Raw genomic sequence first — 23,705 nt, 5'->3', positions numbered from 1 at the left:
AAAGGGACAGATCTTCAGTGCTTCCAAATGCCTGTCTGACGTTGCTATTTGGATCGTGTAGGGTTATTCTTCTCCTGTGGAAGCTTTTTAAATACTTATGTCTTAACAAGGGGCTCGGCGAAGGGTGGGGATAGCTACGAATAGTGCCAGTTGGAGACCTGTAGGTATACCATATCAATATTGTCACATACACAAAAAAACAGCTTTTCCAGAAAAAGCATTTTTCCAAAAAGCAGAGTATGTTTCTTGGGTGTGTTGTGAGTGAGCAACATGAAACAGTTTCAAGAGGGGAATGGGTCTACCATGAGACAGTAACTTGGAGAAAGATACCCTAGCAATAGAAATCCCTAATCGATTTTTATTTTATATTTTTCTTCTTAACATTCTCCTGCGCAGAATTTCCCTTCCTCACACTCAGCTTCAAGAAGCGTGGTGCCTTCATGGAAGGAAGATAGGCAACCAACCACCTTTGATCACTGGAATTTTTCAAACAAGAATTAAATTGGGGAGTGAGGAGAGGAAGGAAGGAAAAAAAGGAATTGTTTTCAAACAAAAATGCACTTCCACCATCATTTGCGCTCCACAATGAAAAGTATGCCATAGATATGTCCGTATGTTACGTAGGTGTTTGTACTATGTGGTAGGCAGTGAGGATAAAACCTATGGTATTTATACCTATGGTACAAATGAATATTCTCAGACTTTGGAACATGCTGGGAGTGAATTCTAACTCAAGTAATGAAAGCAGTCATAGACTGAAATTGAACTGATCATCCTTACTGATTGATTGCCTTGTTTGGTTTGCACTGGTGCTCTACAGCATCCTTTAATAAAGCGTTCAGCTGCTGTGCCCATGCCTCTTCAGGATACCCCAGAGAAGCAGTCCTACTGTGAAACTGAAAGATGAGAGGCTGCTTTCAGAAGTGTAGGTGTTGCTAATCAGGGGAGTAGAAATATGAAGAGTAGCATTCTGCTTTCAATCCTGCATTTGTTGTAAATAACTAAAATACCATCACAGCACGATTTAGATGCTGATGTGACTACTTGTTTTTCCCTGTATTTATTGTCAGTACTATAGTGCAGTCTTGCATGATGCCTTTTTCTCAGTTCATTTCTCTTTTTCAGGAAATAAATCTGAGCCGTTACTGTAAATTGCTTGTAAATGTTCTTTCAGTCTAATTACATTTATAATGAAACAGATCTTGTAGACAGAATTTTACATGAATAAATGTCTTTATTGGTCTTTCACTTTTTTACCTATGATCTTGTACTAGTTGTTTCTAAAATGGTTTGATACAGAGGTTACAGTTAATTGCGGTGTGCTTCAGAGGGTCATACAAAAGAAGCATGTAAATTTGTTTTCTGATTCTTATCGCTATTGTTAAAACTGCTGAACTTTTAGGTTTCGTATATGCCTTGTCTCCTGATGAATAGTCATAAAAATATTTCTAAGTTTACTTAGCTTTGTCAGTGGCTGCTTTTCAACTTTATGCACATGTTCATGTTCTTCCACCAACATTTCTGTGTGTAAAGTGGGCACTGGAGAATGGAAATTACTGGAGAATTAAGGCTGTGTACCTGGGGAAGGGGATTTTGCTAACCTTTCAGTTCTTGTTTTGACCAACTTCACTGCTCATTTAACCTCTGTATTCTTCAGCGTCCTCATCCTGAAGGAAATGCCCGTTTTTGGTACTCGTTCCCTGAATGTATTTTCCCCTCTTAATCAGAGACTATGGCATTTTTGAGTGTTTTATAATAAAGAGGCACTACGGGAATAAAAGCGTGACCACTCTTGTGTTAATATTAGGTACAATCAAGTTAATGGTATCTTTCACAAGTTAGCTTGGTCACAGTTGCTATTTGTGTGTAGTCCTTCAATCAAATGTGAAGATGTTCGCTAAGTAGTTGCTGCTGTTATCTTTGCTGTCAGTGTCAGGTATTATTGCCTTTATTTAGTCACTTTTTTTTTTCCCCACAGTGCAAGCTATAACGTGTTTCTGGTAGTTTTAGAGGAGGATAATGTTAGAGAACTTGAGCAAGATGTACAGAATTTGAAAAGCAAAGTTTACATATGTTTAAAAAATACAGTCATAGCCATGTTAAAACTTAAGAATTCTAGCACCTGAAGCAAAGCTTAAAAATGATAGGTTTCTTTCAACTGGTTTATTTTATACTTTATATCTAGAAATACATGGTTATGTATAACAGGAGTTCAGGGTTAGACCTGGTCAGGATAGTAGATAGTTTTTTAAACAATATGTTTTAATCTGATGATTCGTGCAAATAGAACGCATTCACAAATGCCAATTTTAAGTGTTGCACAGCTTTCACTGAAGTAGGTAGATTTTTGTTTTGCAGGACAGCATTTAATGGACAAAATGGTTTGAGGGGGAAGCTTTTGATAAGGTTGCAAAGTAGATATCTCCGGTTTTATTATAGGTATCAGTTCCCCTCTTACATGCCTTTAATCTTCAGTTTGTATAGAGAGTTTATGCAAGGTCATTCCCCCTTTAATTTAAAAGAACAACAAAAATAATTGTTTTTAATTCCCTGTGCTAGTTTCCATTCAGTGTCTCAAAAATACTAATTTTCCTTACAAAGCTGTGATTCTAAAATAATTGTTATTTAAAATGTCTCCTTTATGTATCCTTTTAATTATTAGAGTGTAAATATTTTACCAAACAGCTTTTCAATCTGTATCATGAAAATGTATGATATTGCAGTGATTGTGCAGATATACATAAGAACTCAGTTGCCTCTTACATCTCTGCTTGGGTTTGTAATTTCTATATCAAGTCTCTTATTTTGAGTGAGAAACGAAGTTCTAATTCAATGGAGTTTTCTCAGTGGTTGACAAATAGAGGCAACTTAAAACATTTTAACATTGTATGGTTTCCTGGGCTCGGTATATGCGTGAAGTTCTGGCTTTTGCCTTTAAAGCTTCCACCAACTTTTGTGGCATCACGGTTTCGTCCTCGGACGTGGCCTGGAACTTGCTGCAGCTTCCCTAAGTGCTTCCTTAAGCTTCCTTAAGTGCTTTGCTGTGTTAGTGACTTGCTGCTGATTTCAGCAGCTTCTGAAATAGCTTTCAGTGGTTCTGGATAAAAATGTATTTCTGCTTTGTCCTAATTAAAGTTTTTAGTAATTTTTGTATTACCGTTCTATGCCAGTAGACTGGAAGCTGGCAAATGTTGTGCCAATTTTCAAGAAGGGTAAGAAAGAAGACCCTAACAATTACAGGCCTGTCAGTCTCATGTCAGTGACTGGTAAAATTATGGAGAAGATGATCCTTGAAGTTATTGAAGTGCATCTGCGGGACAATGCAGTCATTGGTCCCAGCCAACATGGGTTCACAAGGGGTAGGTCCTGCCTAACAAATTTGATTTCCTTTTACGATAAGATCACCCATCTAGTCGATCAAGGGAAACCAGCTGATGTGATCTTTTTGGACTTCAGTAAAGCTTTTGACACGGTTTCCCATAGGATCCTACTGGACAAGATGTCTACCATACAACTAAACAAAAACATCATACGATGGGTGAATAATTGGCTGACGGGCAGGGCTCAAAGGGTGGTGGTAAATGGGGCCACATCTGGCTAGCGGATGGTCACTAGTGGGGTCCCTCAAGGCTCCATTTTAGGACCAGTCTTCTTCAATGTTTTTATAAATGATTTGGATGTAGGACTAGAAGGTGTTTTGAGCAAATTTGCTGACGACACTAAACTTGGAGGAGTTGTGGACTCTGTTGAGGGTGGAAAGGCCTTGCAGAGAGATCTGGACAGATTGGAGAGCTGGGCGATCACCAACCACATAAAGTTTAACAAAGCAAGTGCCGGGTCCTGTACCTGGGATGGGGCAACCCTGGCTGTACGTACAGACTAGGCGACGAGACGTTGGAGAGCAGCCCCGCAGAGAGTGATCTGGGGGTTGTGGTTGACAGCAAGTTGAATATGAGCCAGCAGTGTGCCCTGGCAGCCAGGAGGGCCAACCGTATCCTGGGATGCATCAAGCACGGCATCGCTAGTCGGTCGAGGGAAGTGATTGTCCCGCTTTACTCTGCGCTGGTGCGGCCTCACCTCGAGTACTGTGTGCAGCTCTGGGCACCACAGTACAAAAAGGACATTAAACTGTTGGAGAGTGTCCAGAGGAGGGCGACGAAGGTGGTGAAGGGCCTAGAGGGGAAGACATATGAGGAGCGGCTGAGGTCACTGGGCCTGTTCAGCCTGGAGAAGAGGAGGCTGAGGGGGGACCTCATCACAGTCTACAACTTCCTCGCGAGGGGGAGTGGAGAGGCAGGTGACCTATTCTCCGTAATCACCAGTGATAGGACCCACGGGAACGGTGTTAAGCTGAGGCAGGGGAAGTTCAGGCTGGACATCAGGAAGAGGTTCTTCACCGAGAGGGTGGTCGCACACTGGAACAGGCTCCCCAATGAAGTAGTCACTGCACCAAGCCTGTCTGAATTTAAGAAGCGATTGGACTGTGCACTTACTCACATGGTCTAAAATTTTGGGTAGACCTGTGCGGTGTCAGGAGTTGGACTTGATGATTCTTATGGGTCCCTTCCAACTTGGGATATTTTATGATTCTATGATTCTAATTTTAAGCATGGTACAGGCTTTTTTTAAGAAAAAAAAAATCTTTAATTACTGCTGTAAATTCATCTTGGGTAGTTGTTCTGACTGCTGTGTGGCAACAGGTACCCTCCATCGTGTCTGTTTGCACCTTCTCTGTTTTCTTGTTTATGCAAGGCGGTACCAGCCATGGATGTGGGAGAAGTGTTCTAATTGCTTTTCCCATCTTGTTCTTCACATAAAAGCAGAGTTTAATTTGAAACAGGAGTTATCTTTTTCCCAGCTGCTCTGGTGCCTTTCCTGGTCTCCAAGTTTTCTCTTATGATTGGAAATTTTAGTTTCCCACTTGCTGCAGCTAGCTCCAGCCAGTCTTCTCTCTCTTTTTTTTTTTTTTAGTAACATCCTGTTTCTCTGAATTCCTTTGAATTTGATAATATTTTTGATACCTGGCATTACCCATGTGCCGCACAGCTGTGAATCAGGCAGCAGCACCCCAATGCCTGTTGTCTTCCCTCCACACACAAGAGTGGCTTCCCTGGTGCAGAGTCCTTGGTTTGGTTTTGTAATGGTTTCTTATATGGCTGAAAATGTGTAATGTATTTTAAATGTTGCACGAAACAGATGGCTAGTGACATGAAGTCCAGATTTAGTAATAAAATAAGCCTGGGGTAGCAGTAAAACATTAATGTATTTAGGATTAACTAGCTTTTTGAAAGGTCAGATGGAAACCTTTTATATCAGCCAGTAGAGCCAAAAGACAGTGTTTCCCTACTGTGGTGAGGCATGGATTGAGTTACGGACTGTTGCCTGGTGTTTTTGAGTGTCTGATGAGAATGTATATCCGCTGTATGAACAAGTAGGACACTTGCATTCAGTAACTTTGTATGTAGAGTGAGGCAGAAGCCTAAATTGTCTTTCATGTATGTCACTATTTAGTCTGCATGTATGTTTTGTTAGGACTTAATGTTGCAGAAAACTTACCTATGGTCTGCTAAAGCAGCTGTGAATCTTATAGTGTTACTTACGGGAGTGTGTCAATGGTTACAGGGTGTCACTACTCATTTGTCCCCAGTAGGTTGACACTCAGCTGACTGTGGCTTCCCCAGAACCCTTTAATTGCAGATATCTCTGCAGTCATTGTTTGGTGACACCTTGTTTTACTCATGCCCAGGTTTTATTTTCATATAAACATACATCATAGGCTGCAACTAAATTTTTGCATTCATTGTGGCTGTGAGCCGTAAAATAGAGCTAAGGTAGAGGGAAGGCATAAAAACGATTAGGCTAAATTTAAGCAAGTAAACTAATGGCCTCTTTGGTTCTTAAAATCACATGCATCAACCAATCACATATATGTATAATGTGGTGATGGGGGAAAAATGTTTCGTTACTCTAATATCTCTATTCTTAAAAAAAAAAAAAAAAAAAAAAAAAAAAACACGTTTGGGTTATTTTCTTTGTTTTTTAAAGATGGCCAGTCAAAGGCTCTGAAATATCACACAAATATTCAGTGATTTAACCAAGCACAGACACTAAGAAGTGAATGAAATCTTTCAAGAAAGCATTTCAGGGGAGGGTCTTACTGCTCTTAAAAGAGCAAGTCTTATGGTACATCCTTGGGATCAGACTTTTTCAAAAACATGTTTACCAAGAGACAGTCCACAGATGAAAAGACAGCTGATTCCTCCAGGGGATTCTATAGGAACTGAAGGTACCAAGAAAACAAAAATGTAGTAGTTGTAAAGCTTTTTACCATCTCTGGTTCACATCTGGAACCAATAATCTATAGTATAGGAGCAAGCCCAGAATCAATGCAAAAAAGCTCCAACCTGAGGTATTCTCCTGGGAGGTAATTTTGAGTTTGGACCATTCTCAAAGAAGTGTTTGGCAGAGAAACTAAAGACCATTGAAATAAGTTTTATGTTGTGTCTCTTGAAACAGAAATAAATTTAATGTACTTAAATTATCCCTTCAGACCTCAGGCTCTATATTAGAATGTAATTCTTTTCTTTTTTCTTTGTTCTCCCACCACCCTTGTCTGAGTTGCCAGAGACTCCAGCTAGGTATGCAAAGTTCTTTCTTGTATGATGCCGGTTCACATACCTGGATTAATACAAATATTTAACAAATTATGTCAAGAAACCTTTTTCATAAGAGATTATAAAAAGTGAAGAAGTGATTTTAAAAGAAAATTATGTGAATGTTTTTACTTCTGGAAAATTTGAAAAAGTCATTTAAATGCTTTGCCATGTTTTTAGTTAGGTTATATCCACAGTTTTGTCAGGTTGCTTGCACAGACTGCTTAATCTTTGGACATAAATGAGAAGAGTTCTGAGTTCTGTAGAAGAAAGAGTATTTTCAGTATAGAAGAAGGTAAGCTGATCTAGAGGCCCCTAATAGGGAGTATAGTACTTGGATGGAATTATAGCTAGAAGCCACATGTGATTATGGTGTGGAAGGTTGGAGCAGTAGCATTGCCAATCCCAACTTCAGTTTAGTTGCAATACTGCTAATTCTGCTGTGGCAAGGAGTCAGTGCAGTCTGATATCTGAATCAATTGTTACAAGATATTAAATGTTCACATACTGAGAAAATTACTTCCACTGAAATTGAAAAAGTTTGCTCCAATCCTATTGCATTTGAACCTCTGGCAATCCAAAGAAAATGACAATCCAGAAGTTAAAGGCTTGAGAGACCTTTCGTACAGCACAGAGGATAACAATAAGGCATCTGATGATGAGAGGAAAGGAAGGGATAGCCTCTAGAGGAGGTCTTTTAGAGCAGTGGTACATGCATCGCCAGTGGTTTGCAACCCACCTCACAATGCTGCATGAGTGATGCTTAGATGGCCAAGTGTTTTGTCCTTCTCCAGTAGCCTGTTAGTTGTTATATTGCCAGTAGTGGTTTCCACCAAAAATATGAAAACTGCCTGCTTTCATTATGTCTGTTCAGTCTGAGGCTTTATCCTTCAGTAGTTTTTGTAGCCAAGTCCTTTGAGGAGCGGGAAAGCCTTAAATTGTTTTAGAAGACTGATTCTAGCCTCTCTAATTGACTGTGTGAAAGAGTTGTATTTTACAGTTGTGCCTAGACTTTGCAGCCAAGATCAAAGATTTATTAAACTCTTCCTTTTTCAGTCCCATACACTGGGAAAAAAGGGTCCATTGCATTGAACAAACATAGGTGGGAGGCAGATGAAGAAAGAGCAGCAGAAATTCACATTCATGCAGCCAAACAGCATGGGAGGCAGATGCATTTGTAGCATTTTATTTTTATTAAGGTAAGTCACATTCTTCTGAACAGTGAGCAGGAAAGCATTTCTGACCGACTGCATGTCTTCAAATTGATGCCTTTATTACAATAGTGTTGAACCTAAAGTAGCTAGTGATTTGGGGAAAGTTACAGGAATAAGGACACCTTTTGAAAATGATTTTACTTTTTCTTTCCTTTAGTACTTTTTCCTCTCTGAAGCAAAGGATAATATGAAAAAAATTACAGCTTGTAGTGTAATCAGTCTGAAATAATTATTTAAGTTTTGCGTAGTATACTTGCTGCCCAATATTGCTGATAATCTTAGCTCTATCTATCCTAGAACACGATAATATTTATACAGCTGTTTAAGCCGTAAACAAACGTGTCCTATTTAAGCATGTGTAATGTACTGAAATGCTATATGCTTCATTGTTTAGGATGTGCCAAGTATGAAAAATTAGCAGAGCCTCCAGAATAATTATGTTTGTGTCATGCTCTGATCATAACCAATACATGAGACATGCAATATTTTGGTAGAAGACGAAATAGTCGAGAACCAGGCAGTAGTTGGTGATATGAATTATAGGTGTAATATGGACTGAATCAGGATTGTTGTGTAGACAGGTAATCTTCAGGTTTTCTCCTCCTGATAAGCTTGAAATCTTTTCATTGTGGCACCCTGGTCTCACCAGCTTCAAACTGCATGGACTGGGATCATGTGCGGTAGACAGCATGCTTGCAAGTGCTGGGCTTTCCTTCACTGTTGCTTCTAAAAGCACCATTGGAAGGAAGCAGGTGCCCAGCTTCTGCCATGGTTATCATTTCTCTGTTGGTTTGTTTGTTTGTTTGTTTTTCTTTAAATTGGTGACATGCTCTTTTCAGTGAAAGAAACTTGATTCTGTAAATGTTTGTGAATAGGTAGGTAAACATTCTGGGTTTATATTGGTTTTTTTGAAAATAGAAGTTTTATTGGTCAAAGCAAGTATATTTGAGAGAGATGCTGGTTTTAGTATACTATTGTGGTGAGAAGAGGTTTCATTCAGTTGGCACTCCCATGTCCAGCCTCGTTTTATTCTGAGATGTCAAGCCACTAGTATGGATGCTGGAGGCTGGTTAGTTTGCTGGTTAGTTAGCTGATTAGCTTTTTTCTACTCTGTCAGTGTCTTGATATTTTGATTTTGTGAGGTCTGTAAATGTTTCCCAGAGTGAAGGTTTACAAGACAGTTCAAAGACCCATTGTTGAACTTGACAGTTCTATCAGACGATACCTTTTAGGAGGCTATTAGCCTTTCAAATTCCAACCTTTGACTGAGTAACAAAAAATGTAACATTAGGCATAATTGAACATTCCAGTGGTTGTTTGCCAGCCTTTGCACCTGTCATTGGGCACAGTCATATACAAATGTAATGAGTCTCAGACCCTTTACTTTTAAATCTTCTATTAGACTAGAGGTATCATAAAACTTGTCTGGATTTAAGATGGGAATAATGTGGATAAGGATTAGGAAAAGTCAGATGAAGAAAAGACATGAAAAAGTGCAGTGAACTGCTTATCTATCCTTTGTTCTTCAAAGACACTTCTTGGCGATAATCAGGTGTTTCCTAGCTGTTTGAGGTTTTGAGATGTGAAGATTCAGAAAGCAATAGTGTGTCTGGATATTTTATTTTTTTTTTGAGGAGAAAACAGTCAAAGGAAGGCTAGAATTTTCCTCTTTCACAATTTCTATATGTGAAAATGTGTTAGAAACGAGGGGGGAAAAATCTGCAAAATGTAAATATGAAGGCCAAGCTCTTTGAGTGAGAGATGGTTTTTCATTCCTCCCTCATCTCTCCTTCTCTCCCCAACCCACAGAATAATCTCCAAAGCTGGAAATCATAATAATTCCTATTCACATTTGTCATGGTACTTAAAGGGTTGGTCAGGTCCCACTGATTTAACTGATTGTGCATTCTCACAGGCTTTGTCTATATTGAGAAGATGAAAAGGAGCTGGGAAAGTAATAAACATGCACACTGAATAAACAACATATAGCAGCAAATGCTGTAAGACTTGTATAATAATGCCTTTTCATATGGTTTGTGAGAATGGGTTAGGATATAGACCTCATGTCTGTCTCCTGGGGATAAGGAAAGAGGGAATGTTTTTTCTCTTTAGCTGGAATTTGTCCATCTTCAAAACTCATTGGCCCTTAGTGTTATTTCTGGTATCATATTATTGCACACTGAAAAGTTTCTCTTCTGCCACAGAAGATCTTATTATGACCTGTTAGTGGAAAATGGAAGGCCTTTCAGTTGACTTAAATTCCAAGGTCTGTTCTTGGCTGGCTGCATCCATACTGAGAACACAAAGGGGATACAACTGTGTAGGTGTAGCACATTAAACTTGCAGTAGCAAAGTAGTGTATAAAAGGGATAGTAGATTTACCTGCAAGGTATTTCAAAAGTGTATTAGTGTAAGTACTGGCATTCCTAATACTCGGTGCTTTTAGCTTTTTTTTTTAAATATCAAGTGTACTGTATACCTAGATAATTAGAACACATGGAAGTGATAACATTCTTCCTTCCTTTTCTTGCCCTATTGTAAGTTTTCCTTTCTTCTCTTCCCGTAGTTTCGAAACAGACAAGAAGATTATGTACCAAAACTCCATTAGTACTAGTTGAGAATGAAATTGTTGGGATGGCTGCTTATGGTTCCTCCAACAATCATAACTAAGTTAAATTGCACATATGTATTAAGACACAAAACATAGAATATACCAATGCATAATATTTCTTATAACACATTGTGCATGCTGTGGGAATCATCACTTTGAAAATCTTGACTTCTGTGTGCTTAAAATCTCTCTTGAAATCTAACATTATTGTATTTTTTTCTTTTGCATATAAATTTATTTGTGCCTGATGGTGATAAAAATCAGGTCATGAATGCCATCTTAGTATCCCTGTGAACTCCGCATAGCAACCAGTTCTTCTCCTTCATTTACAGTTTTTGCAATAGAAACTGATACAAGAAGAAATAGTTATTTATGCATACAATGAGATTAAAACTCTAAGCTCCCATTATGACCCTGTTATGTCTCAGTAAGTTCCAAATGATCTCTGATATTTTTTTTTCTTTTGGAAAACCAGATTGAAATACTGCTTACTTGGATTACGGATATAAGCAAAGGAATACTTAAATAATATTTTTATTTTGTTGACCAGAAGGTATGGGACCATTTTGCAATCTAGCCAACCTTTGGTCCTTGTCCTGCAGTACAGTTAACAGTTCCTGTGTCAAGATTTCACCATGTAGATGTCAGGAGATTATTAAAACTTAGAACAGTGAGGAAGTAAACCCGCAGTGTCTGCTGAAGCTAACATCACCAAGTTGCCCTGGCAGCATAGTGAGCCTTGGTCCCTCTAATCCAGTGGTGGAATTCCTAGGCTGTCAGCTTTTAGCCTGCTTCCACTCTCATCTTTCCTTTATCCTGTTCAGTTTGGCTCTCCGATGTTTGAGTGTTTTAGTTAGCCATATGAAGTAACTTACACACACTGGAAGATTGACCTGAAGCTGGGCATGTGAGGGTCTGATTATTTCTGTTCAGTTGAAGAAGATAGCTACACAGTCAGTGCTACTTTGTTCATCATGCTTTCTTCTGTCATCCTCTTTCTAGGACTCCTGTTGAAATTGGGAGAAATTTGCATGGAGCAGCATGGCAATTTGTAATCATCAGCAGGGTATTCTATTTGAAATGATTTTGTTCTATTTGCCGTAATTGAAATTGAGGTGCGGAAATTTTGTTTTGCTGTATCTTTGACTAGAAGCTGGGATTTTCATAAGGGTCTAAGGTACTTAGGTGTCCAAATTTTCTTGGACGCTAATGAATGCTTAAGAGTCTTTGTTATCCTACATTTTGAGAAATGCATGTTTAACATTGATAACAGGATGTTGATATAACTGTTACTGTTTTAAGAGATTTGGTTTTGTCCCTAAACATAGGTATTGCATTATTGTCTCATACTGGCTGATGGATGTGTTAACTGTATTATGGTAGCTCTAAGCAGCTACTTTCAAAATTTGCTATGGAATATGGTGGGTAAACATGGATTAAAAATATTCCCCTCATCAAAAAGGATGCAATCCATTTAATTTTGTAATGTTAAAATCACAAATTAGACTTCAAGATCATGCCTGGAATACTTGAAAAGCAGCTGCAGCCTTTCGTTTTAGAGGTGCTGTATTTGCAACTGCTGATAATCTTGAATTGGTGTTGGAAGAATGTATCATGATATAGTAGCTATGACAGTCACAACTTCAGGACTCCTTGCTTATAGTCCAAGGTAAAGTCGTCAATAAAAGCAAATGTTTTTATGGTCATATACTTGCAGGAAGATCTCAGGTTGCATGCTTATTTTCTATGAGCTGGTTGTGCAATTCAACAGCTCTCTTCATGAGAACCAAAATTCAAAAGGTGGGTAGAAAGAAGAGAGATGGCTGGTCCTTGGTGTGTTGTCTCTTTAGTTGTCCACTGATGTAAAAAACAAACGAACAAAAACAACAAAAATATCCCTTAGGCATAACACTTGCCGAGATCATAGGTGTGAGGTGGCTTCAGATCGTCCATTCATGGACGACTTTCTGAGGATCAGGGCTTTTCTGGCATGATTCTCAACTTGAAATAAATTTCGCTTGTGGTATTTGTTTGAGCCTGTGGTACGTTGGCCTATGTGGTGCAAGTTACATGAGTTGCTGGTGGGCTTGTTCTTGGTCCTTCTTCAATCATGGACATTTCCTAAATATAAGTCACTTAACTATTTTAGAAGGCATCCTAGACTGTGCCTTCAGGTGTTCTGACTCGTGGCAGCTATGGTCCTACTTGAAAGTAAATTAAAGCACTGAGCTTGCTGCTATATTCCTTTTTTTTTTTTTTGAGCTATTCAATGGTTTTATTAAGTAACTTTTTTTCTTTTTTCTGTTGCACTTTAAGGGAAGAATAAGACACTTGTCTGGTTGTTCTGTATATATTGCGCATGTGTTTAAAAGTCAATGCTGGTTTGTAAAGCCTGTGACTGATCAGGTACACAACATAGAAAATTAGGCGATAGCAAAAGGAAAAAAAATTGCAGCTCTGCCATTCCTTTTCAGCAAAAAAGAATTCTTGAAATGTCAGCTTGATTTTTTTTTTTTCCTATTTTAAGGAGAATTTAGAGAACGTTGCTCAATAATTAAACCTCTTTCTATTGGAAATGTTTTGGAAAATAAGTAAGTTTTAGAGGAAGCTGAAGCTAATTTCAAATGTATTTGTTAAATTATTTTTTCAAGTCCTCCCTTAGGTTTCTTTTCAGATATTACCATAATTTTCATACTGTTGGGTAGTTGCTCATTTTATTGACATATTTCTTGCAGTAAGAAAATGCTTGGTATTTTATACTGCAATTTTTTCATTTCGATAATAGGGTGAAAGGTTTCGTTCAATCATACAGATTTATCTGAAAGTCATGCATTATTGTAAGTCCAGTGAATCTTCAGAACAGTTGCTTCTTTGTGATTATTTACACTTGCTCCTGTAGATATATGCTTAAAGTGGAATATCTGTAAGCATGCTTATAGTCAGCACCTATCTTTAACAATTCCCTGGGTGTTTTAACCACATACTGGAATGGAACCTATTTACTATTTTATTTGTTTGTTTTTGTTTAATAATTATAAACCAAATTTCAAGAATATTTTGTGAATTTGGAGATACTGTGGCACTTACAACACTGTATTTGAAATAGTTGCTTGTTTTATTCTGTTGTAAGAAACTGCGATTTTTCCCTCTTTCCCTCTTTCCCTCTTCACAGTTTGAACTAGTACAGTAGATACATGTTTTAAAGTAATATTCGATCAGAAGATTGGTTTTGCTACAAACTATGTCATAAATAAAGCCAAACATGTAGGATGATAGTTTTACTTCTTTTGTTGTCTTTTGCAGAAAGTTCTCAGGCAGATAATTTTTAATGCCAGAAGAAAAGACAAGGGCATAAATTCTGGCCATTGCACTTAGATGAGTTACGATAAAACATGCTTAGGGTAAGGCCGTTTTCATTAAGGAGGCTGGTTTGCAAGAAGGATCACAGTTCCTCAGAACCAGGCTTACAGCAGCAGAGTGGTTACTGACTTGCCCTTTCTCATAGTTGTCATGTTTCATCAGTCTTTGGATATCTTGAAGATATCAGAATAAATCCTGAGGCTCAAAAGAATAGCGTAATATATTAAGAAATATTGGCCAAACAGATTTTGTCTTCTGCAAAAGTTCTTGTCTTCTGGCTTCAGTTCTTGCAAGGGGGAGGGTCAGGCTAGACTCAAAATACAATTAAATTGGCAAACAGTATTCCATTCACAGTTGTGGGTTTTTTTTTTTTTTAATGTTGAGAGGAGAAAAAAAATCACTGGATTACGTGGTTGAGTGCTTCAGCAAATTTTTAATCCATCTCCCATACAGCAAATTGACTTAGTTTGTGGAACATTCTCTTTGGCATTTTCTTCTTTGAAAAAGAAAACACAAATACTAATTGCATTGGTATATGAAGGATGCATGTAATACATTTTGATTTCTATCTGGCATTGGGTGCTGTACTAATTAAATTTATAAAGCATCACCTGATTGTTATATATTGAAATTAACTAATTTTATGAGCAGTTTCAAAATTTCAGTGAGAGAAAGGATCTCAAGCTTGCCTCGTTTAGAAGACTGTGAATCAATATTTTTCCCTTCCTTACGAGAATTCCAGGGCCAAGTTTTTAGCTGCTCTGTCTCATATCTTCCAAGTACTTGCACGACTTGGTATTTGAAGAACCATATTTTGTCCATTAAAAGGATTGTTTGCAAATAGAGAATAAAATGTGTACCTCGAGACTCTCAGAATGAAATATGTCCTTGAATTAAACGGGCAGCAGAACTGTACCAATGATAGTGGTCTGCATCAGACGCACTTAAGATCATGCTTAGCTTGCCTAAATGTCACAAAAATCCTTTGGCTTAACCAATAGAAGACTGTAAGATGCTTCCGAAAAGCAATTTACACACTAAAATGTTCATAACTGGCCAGTTTGAGATTTTAAGTAAAGAATTAAGGACATGTGAAGCTACAGAGTACTCATTAAATTCAGAAATCTTATGGGTACCTGCTTTAACTTTTATTAAGGTCTTTTGTTTTTCCAAAGACATATAAGTGAAGGTTCCATTTAGCTGAGACCCAAACCTGGAAATAAAACCTTAAGGAACCTCTAGCACAGAGCTATCTTTGAAAGATATCAGTTGCAGAGCCAGTACCTCTGTTCTTGTTCCTCAACCTTTACTAATATATATTCCACTCTACCATTTCAGTGTTCTGCTTTATAATCAGATTGCTGTTCCTCTCTGATATCTAGCACAGCAATGGGCTGGGGGGGGCGTGGGGGGTGTAGAGAGACGATGCAGCCGTTCTGCCATGGAAATAGAATATATTATGGACTGTAGAATTTCTGTCCTGTACTTCTATTCTGTAATTTAAATCTCAGTATTTTTAGATTATTGATGTAGTTAGTGGTTTCTAGTGCCAAGTAAGACAGATTGTCTCACAGCAGGTAAACACAATTTTGGATATTATAGAGGTTTTTTTATTATTGTATTCAGACTTGTGGAGACTTCAATCTGTATAACAAGATTTAAAGTACTCAAAAAGTCTCACTTTCTGATTTTTGTTTTGAATGTACTTTTTGATAAATTTCAAGTAGAAAAGTATATATTTTAATAGGACATATTCCTTGGAGACATTGGCTTGAAAGTTTGATTTCTGTTGTGTATTCATTGCTCTTTTATTAGTTTACGTGTCATGAAGCTTTCTGGCTGGGTATATTTGGGGTGGCCAGATACATTTTCAACAAAACTAATTAGCTCTCTTTCTCATACATATGTCATAATTTCTTCCCAGAAAAAACACAAATAGACATCCAAATGCTTTTTCTGGCTCTTCTTTTGTTCACAGTATCACATGGAGTTTGGAATTACCCACTGGAAAAGTCAAACATAATGCAGAAACCACAGGATTTCTGGCGAGATGTTTTCAGCAGCCAAAGCTACAAATCCACTCTAGGAACTGGCACTGTTGCTTTTGTAAACCAGGGCTTTTGCCTTTTCTCTTGTTACAATTGTAATAATTGCTTTTGGAGAGGATTTCTTCCTCTTGCTAACCCTTACTGTGCCAGTAGAGCATACCTGAACCTGTCTCTGCTTCATTTTTGTAGCTTTGGTTGAATTTTTTTAATTGTACTGGTGTTGCTAATAACAAAATGTGATGTATATCAGTACCTGTCTTAAGATGTGTGCTAACATAGATTGGGGATCTCAGAGAACATTTGTTTCAGAGATAGTGGAATTAACAGAAGATCTGAATGCTGGTATCTTTGTTATTTCAACAAGTGAGCATAAGCTGAAGAAAATGCAATTATTCCATTGGCTTTTATAACATGCATTGTATCATTAGCCAGTTTAAATTCTAAGTTGTAGTATTAATTGGTGTTTTCCTTTTTTTTTTTTTCCCCAAATGATGGTAGTATAGTTTGCATTGAATTCAAACTGTGGCATGTTTTAGCATTCTTTTTGTAATGTGTGGTGTTTCTTACTTGACTGCATTGCCAAAGACCATCCAAAATGGGACTAACAAAGTGGGATTAATATAGTTGTATAAAGCATAAATATCCATATACTAAAACATAAAATTTAACTATGTAAAATGTACACGTATTTTTATATAATTATAAATGTTTATAATTTCCCTGTACTATTGGAACAGTAAGCTAACTAATGTTGGTTTTGCCTTAATTTCCTTTTTCTTCAGAAGCACCTCAAACAATGAGAAAACTTGGGGGAGCAGATCTGACAAGGAAAAGCAATAATTATTGGGAGATTCAAAGCTCTAAACGAAGTGCAGCTCCAGATTGGATTGAACATTGCTAAAATATATGCCTCTTGCAAGATTTTGGATAGGATAGTGGTGTCTAACAAAATGAGCTTGCTTAATGAGGCATTTGGCTTTAGGCTTTAGGAAGAATTGAATAAAGGAATAAGTAAAGCTGAGCTTTTAGTTACTGTGTGTAAGGCAAAATGGATTTAATGCGTGGATTAAAAAAATAGAGAAAGTATTGAAGGTATGAGAAGCACAGCTTGACTTGCAGAACCAAAACAGGTTTTAAGAACTTCTGCATTAAATTAAAATGTATATATTTAAAAAATAAATAAAACTAAGCTATATATTCCTTCAGATTCTATTATAACAGCAATCCTAGTTTACCACAAACAGCTTGAATTTTCTCCCCTAGAACATGTTGAATACCTGTAGTCTCTCTATTACAGCTCACGGACTCTGCAGTAGCTCTGACTGAAGTCAATAACTTCTGCTGTGCTGTTGATCAGCATTGCATATTGAAACCATAAGTATTCATTCCGTGTCTGCAATTGCTTATGATAATCGCTGTCTGAAACTGTTTTTAGTGTTTGTGGAAAAGGAGCTCCTCTAGTGCGTTCAGTGCTATGCTGCAGGGCGTGAAGGAGTTCTGCCTGCACAAAGCAGAATGCAGTCCTGGTGGAGGAAGAGTAGGAGAGAGGCGTAAGGAATGGCTGAAGCAGACTGTCAGTTGATAGAAGTCACACTAGGTGTAGGTAATAATGGAAATGGTGTATACCTGTTTATATGTCAATTAAAAGGAGTTGGCTTTTTTAAGCCTAACAGCAGTGAATGAGGTGATGTACAGTTATTTCCCACAGCACAAGAAAAATATCAAGAAATCAGAAAAGCAATTTAAAATGAAGAACCTGTATTGGCGCAAGAAGAAAAACATACAAAAGATTTGTATACAGCTGGGTAGTGGAGAGGGGTGTCCTGCTAAGGCAGCGAGGTTCTTGAACATCCTGACGGATTACTATAGTGTCCTCTGTAGTCCCCCTCTTAACCTTGAAATAAAGCTCATCAGTCTATAAAGAGGACTTTTGTGTTATGATTGCCTTTGATAGGCAAGAAATAGACCTGATAATTGTGGAGTTTTGGTCCCCTTTTCCATTTGAATTGTGTATTTATCTATATGGTTTATTGGACTCATAGAATTTGAGAAAGAGGGCTTTTGTGCACTGACAGGTGACTTAGGTGGGAACCATGTTGTCTGTGTTTGGAGTCACAAGAGCTGTGCTGCTTTCTGCCAACTGAGAGCCTGACCAGTTAGTTGAATGATTTTGGTTTTAGGGAAATTTGTCAGGATTATGTCTGGGAATGAGATACAAATTGGCATGTGTTTGACATGTGTGACTCTGTTGAATGCTGGACTAAAGCATACAACTCATTCCAAGGGTTCTGATTGGTACATTTGATTATCTTGTTAAAAGTTTGTGTTACTCAGCTTCTGACAAACTTATGTGATTGACATTTATGAGCCAGTTCAATCAAAGCATCTTTTCTTGCTGATCCTGGAAAACTTCAAATGGTCATCATGACAGAAAAAAGAGTGTGGGTATTTTTTTTTCTTTTTTGAAGCCTTTTATTATGGATGAAAGCAGGTTTTCCTTGTAGGCCATCCATATTTATTTTCCTGGTCAGACCTTCTAGCTTTGTAGAAATATAACAAGCTAGGGGGAATATGGTCATTATTACTTGGCTGAAGATGGTGAGATTGACATGAGGTCTTCTGACAGGAGATTAAAGTGGAAAATATTGGTGACAATCCATTAGGAGCAAGAGGATCTCTTTGAAATACAGAATCAGGTAGAAATCACAAAAAAATCACTTTCTTTTTTTGATTATTAGACTGTTCTCATCCTGCTGTAACTTGTAAATACTGGATTTCTTGTGCAGGTTGGGAGGAAGGTTAATGCTAGTCTTTATGCATCCGAAGACAGAGGCTTCAGCTGGGATGCTGTTCCTCATATCTGCTCTTCTCCTGTTTTCTTTCTAAAAGAGAATTGGGTGTCTCAGGATCTGAAGTCTGATCCAAAATAGCTCAGTTCGTCCCATTTACGTTAAGTTTGACCATTGTTGCCACTGAGGGCTAGTGTGGGTCAGTGGCCTCAGCACTGTTACAGAGATGCTCGTGTTTCTGCCAGTCCTGGAAAAAAAAAAAAAAAAAAAAGGCCTGTACTATCTGACAGTTTGTGTTAAAATGCCAACAATAAATAAGTCTAAATAACCTATTATCCACAAAGGTCTGTAGCATGTGGGAACAGAAAATGTAGGCAATCACTACATCAGTTTTTGTGGTGATGACGGAGAGGGGACAAAGTGAAAACGAGGAGGTGGGAAATCAGGCTTCAAGCATTTCCACTATAAATACTCTTTGTCCTTGTTTTTTTTAAGGTTAAACAGACAGCTTACAAATCCATACATGTGAGAAAACAGGAAGGAGCACTCTGTACTGCAGGTCTAATGATATAGATTCAGAGGACTAGGACTGATAACTGAGTAGTAGTGTGTACAAAATTAAAAACTATAGGATTTGTTTTATTTGCTTTTTTTTTTTTAATAGGGTTTATTTTCTAAAGCTTTTCTTTGAAGCTACCACAAAGACTTGAAGCTTTTGTTTTCAGTTTTAAACCTGAGAGTGCCTTAGAATTGCTTGATGCTGGAAACTGAAACTTTTAAGTAAAGGTCAAATAGCAGCAAGTTTATGCTTTAAACCACCAAAGTTTGGCAACATCGAGGGCTGTGTGTACAGATGATTTTAAGGTAATGCTGTAGTCAGTTTGTAGTCACTGTGTTGTGTAGTGGAAATCATCTGACATCTGTCTCCAGTGGCAGAGAGTATTCTCTGTGTAGATTCAGAGCTCAGAAGTGCACTCTGAATCCTCCCATCCTAATAATTTCAGTGTATGGGCTTGTACCTCTAAGCCATCCATGTGAATGGAGAACCACCATGAGATGAGGAGGATCCTGACATGTAGGTACTGCCTACCTCAGCTGCAGGAGCTGAAAAGGACTTCACCACTCTGCTCAGCAGCTTTATTTGGAGAAGAAACTTGGCTGTCACTCAGGCAGTGTGCAGCTGTTGCCTGCTCCTAGGTAAATTCTTTGGGCTTAAAACCTGCTCATCTCCTCTTCTGAACTAGGACATGACAATACTTATTCGGAGCATAAGGATCTCAAAATTCCTCTTTTGGTAACTGAAGCATGCAATACCTTTGAGACCATGAAAATATTTCCTGGTACTTAATACAGGAATGGCTTACTCTCCTATGGTGGGCTTTTAGGGTTTTGTTAGAAGCCTCTGTTTAATTTCAGTTGATGATCAGCTATCAGATGCTCATTGAGAAGGGCTTTCTAATGTTTTTGCTCATTGTTTTATTCTGTGCTTTTTATGACAGCTCATCTTCTGGGTATAGTTTCTAAACTCCTGCATGAAATTAAGTGTATTTCTTCCTACGGACTTTTTTTTTTTTTTTTGAATCTGCGTGGCATGTGTTGCACAAATGTATGTGGCTGTATGCTTCTTCTTCTGTCCTTTTGTCTTTGAGCCTTGGCAGTATCTGCTCCAGCTTGGTAGTGTCCTCAGCTTCTGAAGTGAAAATCCTATTGATAAAGAAAACCATTTGAGAAGAAACAGCATTTTCATCCTGCAGCATATTCTGGTCAGCTGGCGTTCATAAATTCTTTGCTAACTGATCATATCATTTGTGTTCAAGAGGGTCTACAAAAAAGCTTGGTGTGCACCTGCGTTTTCTGTTTCAGTGCTGCGTGTAGTGCTCAGATTGCTTTAAGGAATTAGAGGCTCAGATTTTGTCGCAATCTCCTGTAGACTACTTCAAAGATCCCAAGACCCCTATAACATTTGGCTCACTTGCAAATGAGGAAGGTGCTTTTTGCCTAGCAACAAGCTTTGCTGTTTCTACCTGAGGATCAAAACCCCAAGTGCATGTGCTCAGCCTCTTGCGTCACTTCGGTGCTGAAGGTTTGACAGTCAAATCAGCACTGACATTTCTGTTGATGTGCAGGAAAGAGAATAATCCAGTATGTTTCTCCATGGCAGTGCTGTCACTGCAGGACTGACAACAGCAAAAAGTGCATTCATCGCTGAATAACTAGATATCCTGGAAACGTGCGAAAAATGGAAACGTATTTTCCATCAAAACCTCTCCCTCTTAATGGCTATTTCCTGACTGATGCCTTTTTGCTGTTTATATACTCCCTGAAGCATTTTGTAGAAATCTGAGTCTCTTTGGAAACCCACCCAAACAACCAGAAATGTATTTTACGTATTGTAGTATGTAAAGGGTTAGTCATCACTTGTAAGTTGTCTAATGAAGGAGGAGGAAATTTATATTAAGGGAAGGCAAAGGCTTGACTCTGACTGGTATATGTCTCAATTCTTCCTGCCTTTTTTTTTCCCCCCTCAGAAGATAATTCTGAAGGAATTTTTAAAATCATCTGAACAAACATGGGCATTGCAGGTTTGAAAAATGGTAGCTGCATGCTGTAAGCTTTTTTTCCCACTTTTTCTTGGGAAAATATATGGGATTTTTTGTTGTTGTTGTTTTAACTTAAGATTCTGTGGTTTTCTCATAGATTGACAATGAAAAATTATGTTGGCATCAGAGATCTTAAGTGTAACAGTATGGGGAATTCAGTTTATGAAGAAATATGTCTTTGGTAAAGCATGATAAGATTATGTTGAGCATCTGTAGCACAGGACCAGAAATGCCATTTATTGAAGTCTTGGCAGATCACTTGCTGGATCTGATACCCTTTGTTTGCTCGGTTTGTAGCCTGTTTTTGTTTTGCTCTGTTTGTTTGCTTTATGAACAGTTAATTTGTAACGCTGAAGGATCCTGAAATAATCTTTTGTTTTCTGATTTTGGTACAGATTACCTATTTCTAGGGTTAGTTTTGAAAGCTTTTGATTGCATGTTATCTCCTCTGGTTGGCTGTTTTACAGGTGAAACTGTAATGCACTGTATTTCCTTGGGTTTCTTTGTGTTTTTTTTTTTTTTTTTTTTTTCCCCTGTTCTTGTTTGTTTGTGTGTATGTTTTGATTTGGGGGGATATTGGCTCCATGAAGTCTGTTTTTACATGTGCTTGATTGCTTAGGCATGATTTTCTATATTGTTACTTTGGCACTCTCATAGTGATCCTTAAAGTATATTTCTCAGTAAGATAAATTTACTGAAAATACCCTGTTGGAAATACTAGAAAGTAAGTGGGAAGACATACTCTGTATTATTCTGCACAAATTAAGCATGTTGAAGAACGGAAATACTTTTGTATATGTTAGTTTGTAGGATTATAGAAGTGTACAGAGCTGGGTGCACCTGAGATTCTGGAGGCAGCAGGACTTGATTTTTGTGAAGTGCTAAATTCTGTTTCTGTCTCATGAAATTCAGCTACCTTAATGTTGTGAGCCCCTGTGCACGGTAACATACTGCAAGGAAATTGCAACAAGGTGCAATTTCAAGTGTCTCAGAAACAAGGCGTCTAATATTAGACTTGAAACAGTCTTCAGGTTTTTTTTCTTCTTCCCAAGCAGAGTGCTGTGGGTTTCTTCCTATCTGTAGTTTTTGTGCATGCAGCCATGGCTTGTAAATCAGATTTGTCCCAAAATGCTCCTTTTCTGTCAGACCAGTTCTTCAGCTGGCCAACACGGGCCTGATGCGCAGCATATATTACATTGCTGAGGCAACTCTTTCTTCAGGTTTATTTCCCCGATGATAACCTGGAGATCTCCTATGTACCCTACACGTAGCCTGAAAAGGAAGTTATTTTCGGCAGTGTTTGGAGGGATAGGGTTTCTCTTCTCTTCCTCCTCCTATTCTTGACCATTTCAACTTTTATTCAGCGTATTAATCAAGCACCTCAATTTACCACCCTGGCAGAGGGAGTCACTTTTTAAAAGCATCTAGCTGCTTTTTCAATTCTGTTTGAATATTGAGATTTTAATTGTAGCACAAGCTGTAGTTAAAAACAGTCGAGTCTTTCTTGCTCATTCCCTCATTGATTTCTGTTGAAGCAAACAGATGAGCTTATATATAAATATGTATATATGCTTTTTATAATGAAAAGTGCTGGAATTCACTAAAAAAGGTTAAAATTGAAGTGAGTAATCTTCAGTGCATAATGCAATTGTTAATTTTAGCTCTTTGCGTAGGAGCTGTTATGACTTGAACAGCCGGCTCTAGCCTTCGTTAGAGAAGAAGCAGGCAGTTTTGAGACAGGTGGAGCTGGATCAAGCTGTGAAAGTGATTTGCTTTAAGCCGGTCATTAGTGTTTGAAAACTGGTCCTATCTATTGCATCCTTAACCATTCAGTGATCATTACCGTTATTACTTTTTAATTTTCGTCTTTTCCAGGTTGACGATGATCCGTCAAACTCTCTGAAGAACCAGCATGGAGGTTGGCATGCTGAACTGTTAATGGGGACATGGGACTCAAGTTGTCATTGATCATTTGTGTGGACTTAACTAGCAAAGAGCAACAGAAGACGCTAGCAAGACGGTGGGAATTATAGCAGTTTTTCAGGTAACTGGTTTCTTTGGTGTGGCTGATAAACTATGACTGTACTTGTTTTTTTGTTGTTGCTGTTGTGTTTTTTTGTTTTGTTTTTTTTGAATGTTGTGTAAGTATGCAGATGAGCTACCAGGATAATGTGCCCATGAAGAACTCGTTTGTACGCATTTCTTGACTGTAAATCCTTAACAAACCAAAGATCTTTTAACAGACCAATTCCTGGTCTCGCAGTTCATCATGGTTTGAAATGTTAGCAAAGTTTTTCAGGTTTCAGCTGTAGCAGCAGAATAGCCAACGCCATTATACTTCCTGGGTAGGAGGGTGGGGAGAATGAGACCAACTCAAGGCTTGAATTGACTTACTGTGATCTAATTTATAAGCTTAATATTCCAGTTGCC

At 38.0% G+C, this 23,705-nt stretch overlaps 1 protein-coding gene across 17 annotated transcripts in view; it reads left to right on the top strand.

Moving 5' to 3' along the window:
• ARPP21 (cAMP regulated phosphoprotein 21) overlaps positions 1-23,705 on the top strand; it is a 142,188-nt gene that overhangs the window by 12,594 nt on the left and 105,889 nt on the right. For 16 of the 17 annotated variants that reach the window (XM_040548321.1, XM_040548333.1, XM_040548329.1 and 13 more), the window contains exon 2: positions 23,151-23,319. The gene's annotated coding sequence lies outside the window, so the exon portion shown is untranslated. Of the gene's footprint in view, positions 1-23,029; positions 23,058-23,150; positions 23,320-23,705 lie in introns of those variants that run through there. The other variant, XM_040548320.1, reaches the window with a different exon arrangement.

This window comes from Cygnus olor, chromosome 2 (genome assembly GCF_009769625.2).
Source record: "Cygnus olor isolate bCygOlo1 chromosome 2, bCygOlo1.pri.v2, whole genome shotgun sequence".
NCBI lineage: Eukaryota > Metazoa > Chordata > Aves > Anseriformes > Anatidae > Cygnus > Cygnus olor.
Note: the sequence above shows the minus strand (reverse complement) of the source record. Positions and strands in the feature narration are given on the sequence as shown.